Raw genomic sequence first — 10,236 nt, 5'->3', positions numbered from 1 at the left:
AAACCAGTTACTCATCACATGGTTGTACTGTAGCTGGTGCCCAAAGTGTGGAAGGCTCCAGTCCCATTGAGGTACCCACTCTCACAACATGGGGCCAGACTGGAATGAAGAACCAAGCAGTGAATGTCTCCGTATCCTATTCAATTCTTCTGTGCCTTCTGTCCCATTCTTTAAAACAACCCACAGGCATTGCTTTTCAAAGCTTAGATGTTCCTGAACTCTCACACCTTCCCTCTAGATGATGCCCCATTTTCGGGTCACAGCCAAGTGAAGGTGGAAATTTATGGACTTTGAGTGTTCTCCAAAATTTCGTTTAAGGACATTTTGGAAGATCTTATCGGGAAGGTTTACATTTCTTATCAGGGTTATTAATTCGCTAAGAAAAGGTCTGGGCTGTGTGTTTATAAGAAGCAGCACCCAGGCGTTTCTCTACATTCACCACTCATCACCACTGGCTTGCGTGTCAGAAAACATCATGAAGTGGCTTCTGCTCCTGAGTTTGGTGGCGCTCTCTCAGTGCCGGGTGAGTATTGTGGGAACACACCACTTAGGGCTGCTGAACTCGGCTTTCTACATAGCAATTTGTGATTATCAAGTGGAATGTCTGCACTTCTCTCATTCTCTTCTGTACTCTCCATTCATGTATAGGCAGCAGCTGGGAACTACCCCTTAGCTTTGTGTTGTAGCGGAGGAATGAGGAAGGCAGGTCTTGTGGTTAAGGCACTGGAGTGGCATTTGAGAGATCTGGGTTAATTCCTGGCTCTAATACAGACCCCCTCTGTGACCATGGGCAAGTGACAGAGTCTCTCTCTGGGGATCAGTTCTCTGTGATAATATTAGTGTTTATTATTTGTATTATCACAGCATATAGGACCCACAAGTCATGGATCAGAACTCCATTGTGCTAGGCACTGGAAGACTGTCACTTCCCTAAGTAGATAACAACCTTAGAATTAGAGAAGAGATGACAGATGGATACAGACAGACCGATGGGGAAGTACAAGTACATGAGGGACAGTGGTCTCTGCATACCAGCAGCCAAACTTTTATTCATGTTGGGTTTCTTTATAGGCATCTTGACAGAGGAGAGGTTTTAAGGAGGGATTTGAAGGAGGACAGTGAGGTAGCTTTGCAGATGCTTATGGGGAGGACCCAGGGCCATCCCTAGCCATTTTGGTGCCCTATGCAGCCCCCCCGCTGCGTCCTGCGGGAAGTGGAGTAACCCGGCCCCAGCCTGCACTCTACTTACTGCTGCCAGTGAGTGCAGGGAGCCCGACCCATCCTGCAGTCCTCAGGGGAAGGGCTGGCTGGAGTGGGACTGGGGCAGAGTAGGGGCAGGGGCCATGTGGAAGAGGCAGGGCAGGGGCTGGAGCAGCACACAGCTGTGTAGGGCACCAGGAAGGTGCCCTACACAGCTGCGTACTTTGCATATGGGTAAGGACGGCCCTGGGAGGACCTCCCAACCGTAGGGGGCAGGTCGGGGGAAGCATGAAGGTGCTTGATTGGAAATTTTCCAAGTGGGCAGTGGAGGCTGGCATCATGGGCCAATGGGAGGCGAGTATCGATAGCTTGATAGCAAATGAGGGATGAGAGGTAGGGTGGGATTGTTTGAGTGTGAAGGGCCTTGAAAGTAAAGACAAGCTGCTTATGCCTGATGAGATGGAGGGATGCAAAGAGAGGACTTTCATGGTGTCAGAGGATGCTCTGCTCACTGCTGGATAGTAACTCTTCCTGGCCTCTCTGGGGATTAGATCTGTGGGGCCTACACCCCTTGCACTCCATCTCTTTGTTGCTTCCTCTTGGTCTGCAGACCCTCTGTCACTCCAGGAACTAGTGCTGCTACCTCCTCGTGACTTGGCCGTCTGTCCGGGTCACCATGTGGCTTCCCCTTCTGGAGTATCACAGTCCCTTCTTATATCCCTTCTTAGGCTCAGGCAGTCTTTCCATTCTCTGCACAGCTGGTGCCACTTCCACAGTAGCTCTTAGGGGAACCTGGACCCATTCTCTACTCTGGGTTCCAGCTCAGGGACCCTCTAATCAGCAGCCAAGATCTTTGCTGCCACTTTCCCTAAGCCTTTCCTACCTATCTGGCTTCCACCCCTCTCTGGGTTGGCCAGCCTCCCAACTTCCTCTTCCCAGGGAGGCTACCTGCCTCTGTAGTCTCAAAATATGCTGCCCTTCTCCCAGGGAGAGACTGCAGCCTATTTCCCTGCAGCCCCCTTTTGCTCTCTGCTCCCCAGCTTTATGGAAGCCTTGCCTGTTCCTGCACAGGTGGGCTTCTTCTAATTAGGACTTTTCTCTCAGCTTTAATTTCCCCCAGCTTGCCGCCTAATAGGTTAATTGGCCCCTCTGGCCTACCTTAACCCCTTCAAGGGGAGTGTTGGGAGGACACGCCATCACACGTGGTCAAAGTGACACACTAGGAAAATTATCTTTGCAGCAGCATTCTGAACGTGCATGAGTAGGGCAAGACGGCATTTGTCAAAGCCAGGGAAAAGAATGTTGCAGCAACTGAGGCATGAAATGAGGAGAGCTGGGACGAGAGCTATAGTTGTCTGAAGGAAAGGCTGCATCTCAGAGAGCTTATGCAAGAAGATTTGGCAAGATTTAAACATAACCCGGATGTGAGAAGCTTGAGAAAAGTCCATGTTGAAGATGACGTGAGAGGCAGGATGGGGTGGTTGCCGACAGTGATCAAGGAAAGAGATAGTGGGGGAGGGCTTGATGGGAGGAGGAAGATTAGGAACTCTGTTTTAGTCATGCTGAGGTAGAGCTGACAGTGAGACATCCATGAGGAAATGTCAGGGAGACAGGCCTGCTGGAATTTCTTCCGAGACCCCTTCCCACTTGACTCCCCAAGCACTCTGTTTGACTGTGTATTTCCTCACTCAGGTGTCTTCGGTTGGCAAAGTGTAAAGCTATGCTGGGCTGATCTGACTCATCTGCAGGGGGTGGATGCAGGGTGCATCAAGGATCCAGAGTTACACAAATAACCCTGCTTCCTTTACATACATTTACACATCACATTCATTGCATTTACTATGTATTGTATCACACATTTGGGGATTGGCTTGGTTACTTTGTAGGAACCAATCCCTGTACAGCATGCTCTATCCAGGCCATGTGCGACTTACGCATCTTTATGTTCCCATCTTATTTTGTCCATTGTTACCCTGTACTTTGTAAATGATTCCCTTGATGTTCCCTGCCTTATCTTGGCTAGTTCAGCCATTCTCTCTTGGCTTACCACCCACTTACCTGTCCTGGTTAGCACAGACATTCTGTGTTCAGTCGACTGATCTATTAACCTCTCTAATCCTGTCTCCCAAAAAATGAGGCTTCCCCCATGTTCAATTACTCCCATCAAGCCTGGCGTACAAGGCCAGATTTCAGTTTGGACATGAGGAGACAGGTCTAGCCGAGGGGGGTAGATTTGTGAGTTATCGGTATAGATATAGTAGTGGAATTTATGTTTGTGGATAAGATTGCACAGAGATAAGGGATAGAAGGATAACAGAGAGGGACAAAGGATCCTTCCAGAAAGTTGAAGGGTGGATCCACTGAAGACATCAAAGAGTGATTACAGATATAGGAGGGAGAACCATGAGAGTAGAGAGACATGGAAGCCAAGGGAGAACGTGATTTCAAGCAGAACAGTGTGGTCAACGGAGTCAAGGCAGCTGATAATACTTCCCTTGTCCATCTTGTCTATTTCCGCCGGGTCATCTCTCTGTCATCTCTAGTACACATGTGCTGGAATTTTCCAAGGGTCCTATGGGAATTATGTGCCCAACTCCCATTGACTTTCAGTGCACTGGGACCCCAACTCCTTTACACTCCTTTGATAATCCTAGGTTTACTAAGGGGTCTCAGTGCAATGTAAAAGCTGGATTGCACAGTATTCCCTGACCACAAGGTTTGCCTATTTGTTACTGATCAGTCTCTCTCCCCACCCTTGTTGATTAGGGTCTCCCTGAAGAAGATGAAATCCCTGAGGCAGAACCTTAAGAAACATGGCTTGCTGGAGGATTTCCTGAAGAAACACCCTTACAACCTAACCTCCAAGTAGTTCCCCAGCCTGGCCAACGAGGATGCCAGTGAGCCCCTAACAAACTACATGGATGTGAGTATGGCAGGAGAGCAGGTCTTGTAGCCTCCCTCTCCTCATCAAAGCTTCCCACTCCTCTGCCAACACCTGATCTCTCCTCCTCCCAAAAGTGCCCCAACCCACTCCCTTACCCATATGCTTCCAAACAAGCTCTCATCTTGCTGCTGCCAAGAACCTGTGCTGGGCCACCCAGCCCTGATTGGATGGTGTCAAGGTTCCTTTGCCACTCTGAACTCTAGGGTACAGATGTGGGGACCTGCATGAAAGACCCCTAAGCTTACTTTTACCAGTTTAGGTTAAAAACTTCCTCAAGGTACAAACTTTGCCTTGTCCTTGAATTGTATGCTGCCACCACCAAGCGTGTTAAACAAAGAACAGGGAGAGAGCCCACTTGGAGATGTCTTCCCCCAAAATATCCCCCCAAGCCCTACACCCCCTTTCCTGGGGAAGGCTTGTTAAAAATCCTCACCAATTTGTACAGGTGAACACAGACCCAAAACCCTTGGATCTTAAGAACAATGAAAAATCAATCAGGTTCTTAAAAGAAGAATTTTAATTAAAGAAAAGGTAAAAGAATCACCTCTGTAAAATTAGGATGGTAAATACCTTACAGGGTAATCAGATTCAAAACATAAAGAATCCCTCTAGGCACAACTTTAAGTTACAAAAAGACACAAAAACAGGAATATACCTTCCATCCAGCACAGCTTATTTTACCAGCCATTTAACAAAAGGAAATCTTACGCATTTCTAGCTAGATTACTTACTAACTAACAGAAGTTCTGAGACTGCATTCCTGATCTGTTCCTGGCAAGAGCACCACGCAGACAGATGAACCCTTTGTTTCCCTCCCCCCGCATCCCGATTTGAAAGTATCTTGTCTCCTCATTGGTCATTTTGGTCAGGTGCCAGCAAGGTTATCTTAGCCTCTTAACCCTTTAGGGGTGAAAGGGTTTTGCCTCTGGCCAGGAGGGATTTTAAAGCACTGTATACGGAAAGGTGGTTACCCTTCCTTTTATTTTTATGACAGATGGGATTAAGAAGAGCACTGGGAACAGCACTCCCAGGGTCTGCTGGCTCCCCCCTACTCAACGCCCCCTCTCACACACTGTTATTTATGGGGCCTAGGGCTAAATGACTCTGTGCCTCAGATGCCAGTAGGTGCTAGGAGCCATGCTTGGCAAAGTGATGGCAGAGGAACACCAGGTCAGGCTGAGCCTGTAGCGAGGGCACCATAGCCCAGACCCTCAGCTGGTGTAAATCAGCTTGGGTAGCTATAAGGGTTTATACCAGCTGAGGATCTAGCCCTTGGATGGCAATGGTTCCCTCTCTTTACATCGTTCTTTGTCCTGCTTTGGCAGATTGAGTATTATGGAACCATCTCCATTGGCACCCCAGCCCAGGAGTTCTCTGTCCTCTTCGACACCGGCTCTGTACTGCTCCAGGACAGCCTGCAGTAAGTCACCTGTAATGCCTCTTGCCTTGACATTCCAGCTGGGCAGGTTGATTGAAATCATAGAGATTTACATTAGCAAGGAGGAACCTTAATTGAAATAATTGATTTTAATCTTGCTTTGCATTTGTACTTTTTAGTTATTTTTCTAAAGGAAGTTGATTCTCATTGGTTTGTTACCACTATAAACATTTTGAGGCCCCACCCTACTCACACCATCCCCCGCCCTCTGTCGTTCACTCTCCCCAACCCTCTCTCATTTTCACCAGGCTGGGGCAGGGGGATTGGGGTGCAGGCTCTGGGTTGGGGCTGAGGGTTTGGGAGTGTGGGAGGGGGCTCTGGGCTAAGCCTAGGGCAGGCAATTGGGGTGCAGTAGGGGGTGAGGGGTGTGGGGTGTGGGCTCTGGGAAGGAGTTTGGGTGCAGGAGGGGGCTCTGGGCTGGGGTAGGGGTGCAGGATTCAGGCTTTGGGAGGGAGTTTCAGTGAGGGAGGGGGCTCAGGGCTGGAGGTCGGGGTGGAGGAGGGGGTATGGGGTGCGGGCTCTGGGAGGGTATTTGGGTGCGGGAGGGGGCTCAGGGCTGGGGCAGGGGTTTGGGGTGTAGGGTGCAGGCTCTGACAAGGAGGCGCTTACTTCGGGTGGCTCCCGGTCGGTGGCGCAGCAGGGCTAAGGCAGACTCTCTGCCTGTCCTGGTCCCACGCTGCTCCTGGAAGAAGCCAGCATGGCCCTGGGGAGGGGGAGGGGGAGAGGGGGCTCTGCCCACTGCCCTTGCCTGCAGGCACCAACCCCGCAGCTCCCATTGACTGCAGTTCCTGGCCAATGGGAGCTGCGGAGTTAGTGCTGGAGTGGGGGGAGCGCACAGAAACCCCCCACCTCTCCACCTGGGGCCTCAGGAACATGCTGGTTGCTTCTGAAAGCAGCACAGGGCCAGGACAGGCAGGGAGGCTGTCTTAGCCCTGCTGTGCTGCCGGACTTTTAGCTGCCTAAAATCTCCCGGATCGGCTTCAGTAGCCTCCAGGAGATAGGGCCTGATTCTGGGAGACTCCCGGCGAAACCAGGAAGGTTGGCAATACACATTTATTTATGCAATTATATAGCTTAATATACAATTATTCAGATAAATAATTTGTACATTTTTCAATTATTTTAGAGAATGGTGAGGGATGCATTTCTTATTCACTATGTAATTACTTTTTGATTTGTGTCAAACTCAATTTGCATGGAAATTGGAATTCACTTTAAAATGCAAAATCCAGCTTTTAAAAAAAATTAGTTAAAACTCCTTTGAATGGGCTGGATACATAAGAAAGAAAAATTTATCAAAACATGTTTTGCATTTAAAAATAACAGATTTATGAAACAAAGGAAGTGTTATCTGTAGTGAGTGAATTGAACTGATTTTTTCTGATCAGCATTTTCTGATTTTAGAACTTGCAGAGCTCATCCTCTCGCACCTAGTTTTTACTCAGAGATTGGAAGAGGAAAACAAGCATTCCCACTTTTCAATTTCCAATTAGTTTCTTAAATTGGAATGAACTAGTCCATGAACTGAACTAGTTAATAAACGGATATAAAGAAAGTATTCTCTTTGCACTTGCAGAAGAGCCTACTGCTGTCAAAAGCTTGTTTAGCACTTGAAGAAACTGTGTTTCCAGATTATGAGAGCACTGAAATTCCACCAATTCCATTGACTTTCTTTAAAGGCAGAAAACATGCACTGCTTAATAGTAACATTTGTATGTAATTTAGATGATTTTAGTGGATTTTAGTAAGTTTAGACCTTAACATATGTTGTCCTAATGTCAAGGTTAATTTTAAATAGGATTTTTAAAATCATCTATTTTTATCCACCTCAGAAGCCAGAGAGCAGTAGGTCTCCCTCCATTATCCCTCCACGTGTTGCATGGTGTCAGAGGGAAAACAGGCCCTAGTCAGACCCGAAGCTAGATCCACAAAGGCACTTAGGTGTGGCAATGCTGAGCGCTGCAATGCTTGACTCTTCGGCACCCTGTCCCCACTAAGAAATTCATAACCTGTTTAGGCATCCAGGCTCTCTATACAACACATGGGGAGAGTTACAAGTGTCCGTCTGTGACCATCTGACTCTTCTGTACTTGCAGCAAACCACAACCAATTCAACCCATCAGACTCCTCCACCTATGAGGCCACTAATGAGAGTCTCTCCATCCAGTATGGCAGTGGCAGCATGACCGGATTCCTGGCGTATGACATCGTCCAGGTAAATCACAAGAAAGGATCAAGATAGGAAGTTATAAGGACAGGACGCATCTGGGAATCTAAAGAGGAATTCCACATGGAGTGAACCGGGAGAGGGGGATAGAGAAGAGTAGAGAAGAGAGGAGATAAAGCCAGAGAAAGAGGTGGGAGACACAAGAGCAAGCCAGAGATCATCTGCATTTTTGTATCATGCTCACTCTATTTTCCCCACTTGCAAGCAGAGTGCAGCTCATATGTTGACTCCTATTGAAGAGGGTAGGGTGTACAGCACCACTGCTCCCTACTGTATGGAACAGAGCTGCTCTGCTGTATACAGTTAGTGTCTTTGTATGGCAGGGAGGCTTTTAGAGCAGGAGGATCTCAGTTTTCTCTCTGCTGTTGGCATGAAGTGTGGAGTGAGTGTGGCATCCAGAATAGGAACAACTGCGAAATCCTAGGTGATCAAAGGGGATTTATAGGATTGTTCATACATATAATACCCATTGACACTATTCTTAATGCTGGGGCCTCATTCTGATCTCATGCTGGTAACTGCCCACTTCAGCTGAACGACTCCACAAAGAATGAAATCAAAGTCAGACCCATTAGCGCCTACGCACGTAACCCAGTCATTCATAGGCTGTTCCCATATGTGGGGGAGAGCAGAGTTCAGCTTCTGAAAACTTCCCACTCATGAAGTTCCCTCTGGTAGGACTTAGCAGCTTCTCCTCAGGTATAGCATGTCTCTGATTGTCCCCATCCCTCCCCCAAGATTGGAGGCATTGTGGACACCAAACAGATCTTTGGCCTGAGTGAAACTCAGCCCGGCACAGCCTTTGAGTACTCCAAATTTGATGGGATCCTGGGTCTGGCCTTCCCAAGCATCGCCTTTCTAGAGCTACCCCCGTCTTCGACAACATGATGAATGAGGGTTTGGTGAACCAGGACCTCTTCTCTGTCTACCTAAGCTCGTAAGTCAGGGCTGGAAACAGCCCATCTACTGCAGTGAGATTCACGTTCCTATAGTGCCTCTCACACTGAATGACCCCTGCAACGTTTGCATTAGAATTCCCCAAAAGCAGCTGTGACGGGTTCGGTCACAGAGTTCCCTTGGGAGTGTCATCTGACATGCTGAAGTTACCTCTGAGCCCGTTTTCCCTACAAGCTTGGGACTCCAGAACCCTGCCTTGTTGAGCCAGACACTCTAGCCTGTTGCAATATGGACCCAGGTCCGGTCCACGCCCCCAGAGCTGCAGTTTTAACCAAAAACTGCTCAGCAGATCACCTATCTCCAGCATCCAGACACCCAGTTCCCAATGGGACCCAAACCCAAAATAAATCCGTTTTACTCTGTTTAAAGCTTATACAGGGTAAACTCATAAATTGTCTGCCCTCTATAACACTGATAGAGAGATATGCACAGCTGTTTGCTCCCCCAGGTATTAATCACTTACTCTGGGTTCATTAATAAACAAAAATGATTTTATTAAGTATAAAAAGTAGGATTTAAGTGGTTCCAAGCAATAACAAACAGAACAAAGTAAGTCACTGTTATAACTATAAAGGGAAGGGTTACCACCTTTAAAATTCCTCTTGGCCAGAGGAAAAACCCTTTCACCTGTAAAGGGTTAAGAAGCTAGGATAACCTCGCTGGCACCTGACCAAAATGACCAATGAGGAGACAAGATACTTTCAAAGCTGGAGCAGGGGAGAAACAAAGGGTCTGTCTGTGTGATGCTTTTGCCGGGGACAGAACAGGAATGGAGTCTTAGAATTTAGTAAGTAATCTAGCTAGATATGCGTTAGTTTCTGATTTCTTTAAATGGCTGAGGACATAAGCTGTGCTGAAAGGAATGGATATTCCTGTCTTTGTGTCTTTTTGTAACTTAAAGTTGTGCCTAGAGGGATTCTTTATGTTTTGAATCTAATTACCCTGTAAGGTATTTGCCATCCTGATTTTACAGAGGTGATTCTTTTTACTTTTTTCTATTAAAATTCTTCTTGTAAGAAACTGAATGCTTCTTTTCATTATTCTTAAGATCCAAGGGTTTGGGTCTGTGGTCACCTATGCAAATTGGTGAGGATTTTTATCAAACCTTCCCCAGGAAGGGGGGTGCAAGGCTTTGGTGAGGATTTGGGGGGAAAGACGTTTCCAAATGGCTCTTTCCCAATAGTAAACCCAGTTAGACGTTTGGTGGTGGCAGCGAAAGTCCGAGGGCAACAGGTAAAATAGTTTGTACCTTGGGGAAGTTTTAACCTAAGCTGGAAAAAGTAAGCTTAGGAGGTTTTCATGCAGGTCCCCACATCTGTTCCCTAGAGTTCAGAGTGGGGAAGGAACCTTGACATGGTGGCAGAGCGGTGGGATCAACTTGAAATCATTTTGAGATCAATTTGAGATTTTCTGAACCAGAAACACAGATTTTAAAAGGGAATTTTTTTTCCTTTGGGCTGCTGGAAAGCA

The 10,236-nt window shown here is 47.4% G+C and overlaps 1 pseudogene; it reads left to right on the top strand.

The window, feature by feature from the left end:
• Positions 1-475: 475 nt before the first annotated feature.
• On the top strand, positions 476-8,750 carry LOC140913807 (pepsin A-like; annotated as a pseudogene).
• Positions 8,751-10,236: the final 1,486 nt, after the last annotated feature.

This window comes from Lepidochelys kempii, chromosome 6 (assembly GCF_965140285.1).
Source record: "Lepidochelys kempii isolate rLepKem1 chromosome 6, rLepKem1.hap1, whole genome shotgun sequence".
Lineage (NCBI taxonomy): Eukaryota > Metazoa > Chordata > Testudines > Cheloniidae > Lepidochelys > Lepidochelys kempii.
Note: the sequence above shows the minus strand (reverse complement) of the source record. Positions and strands in the feature narration are given on the sequence as shown.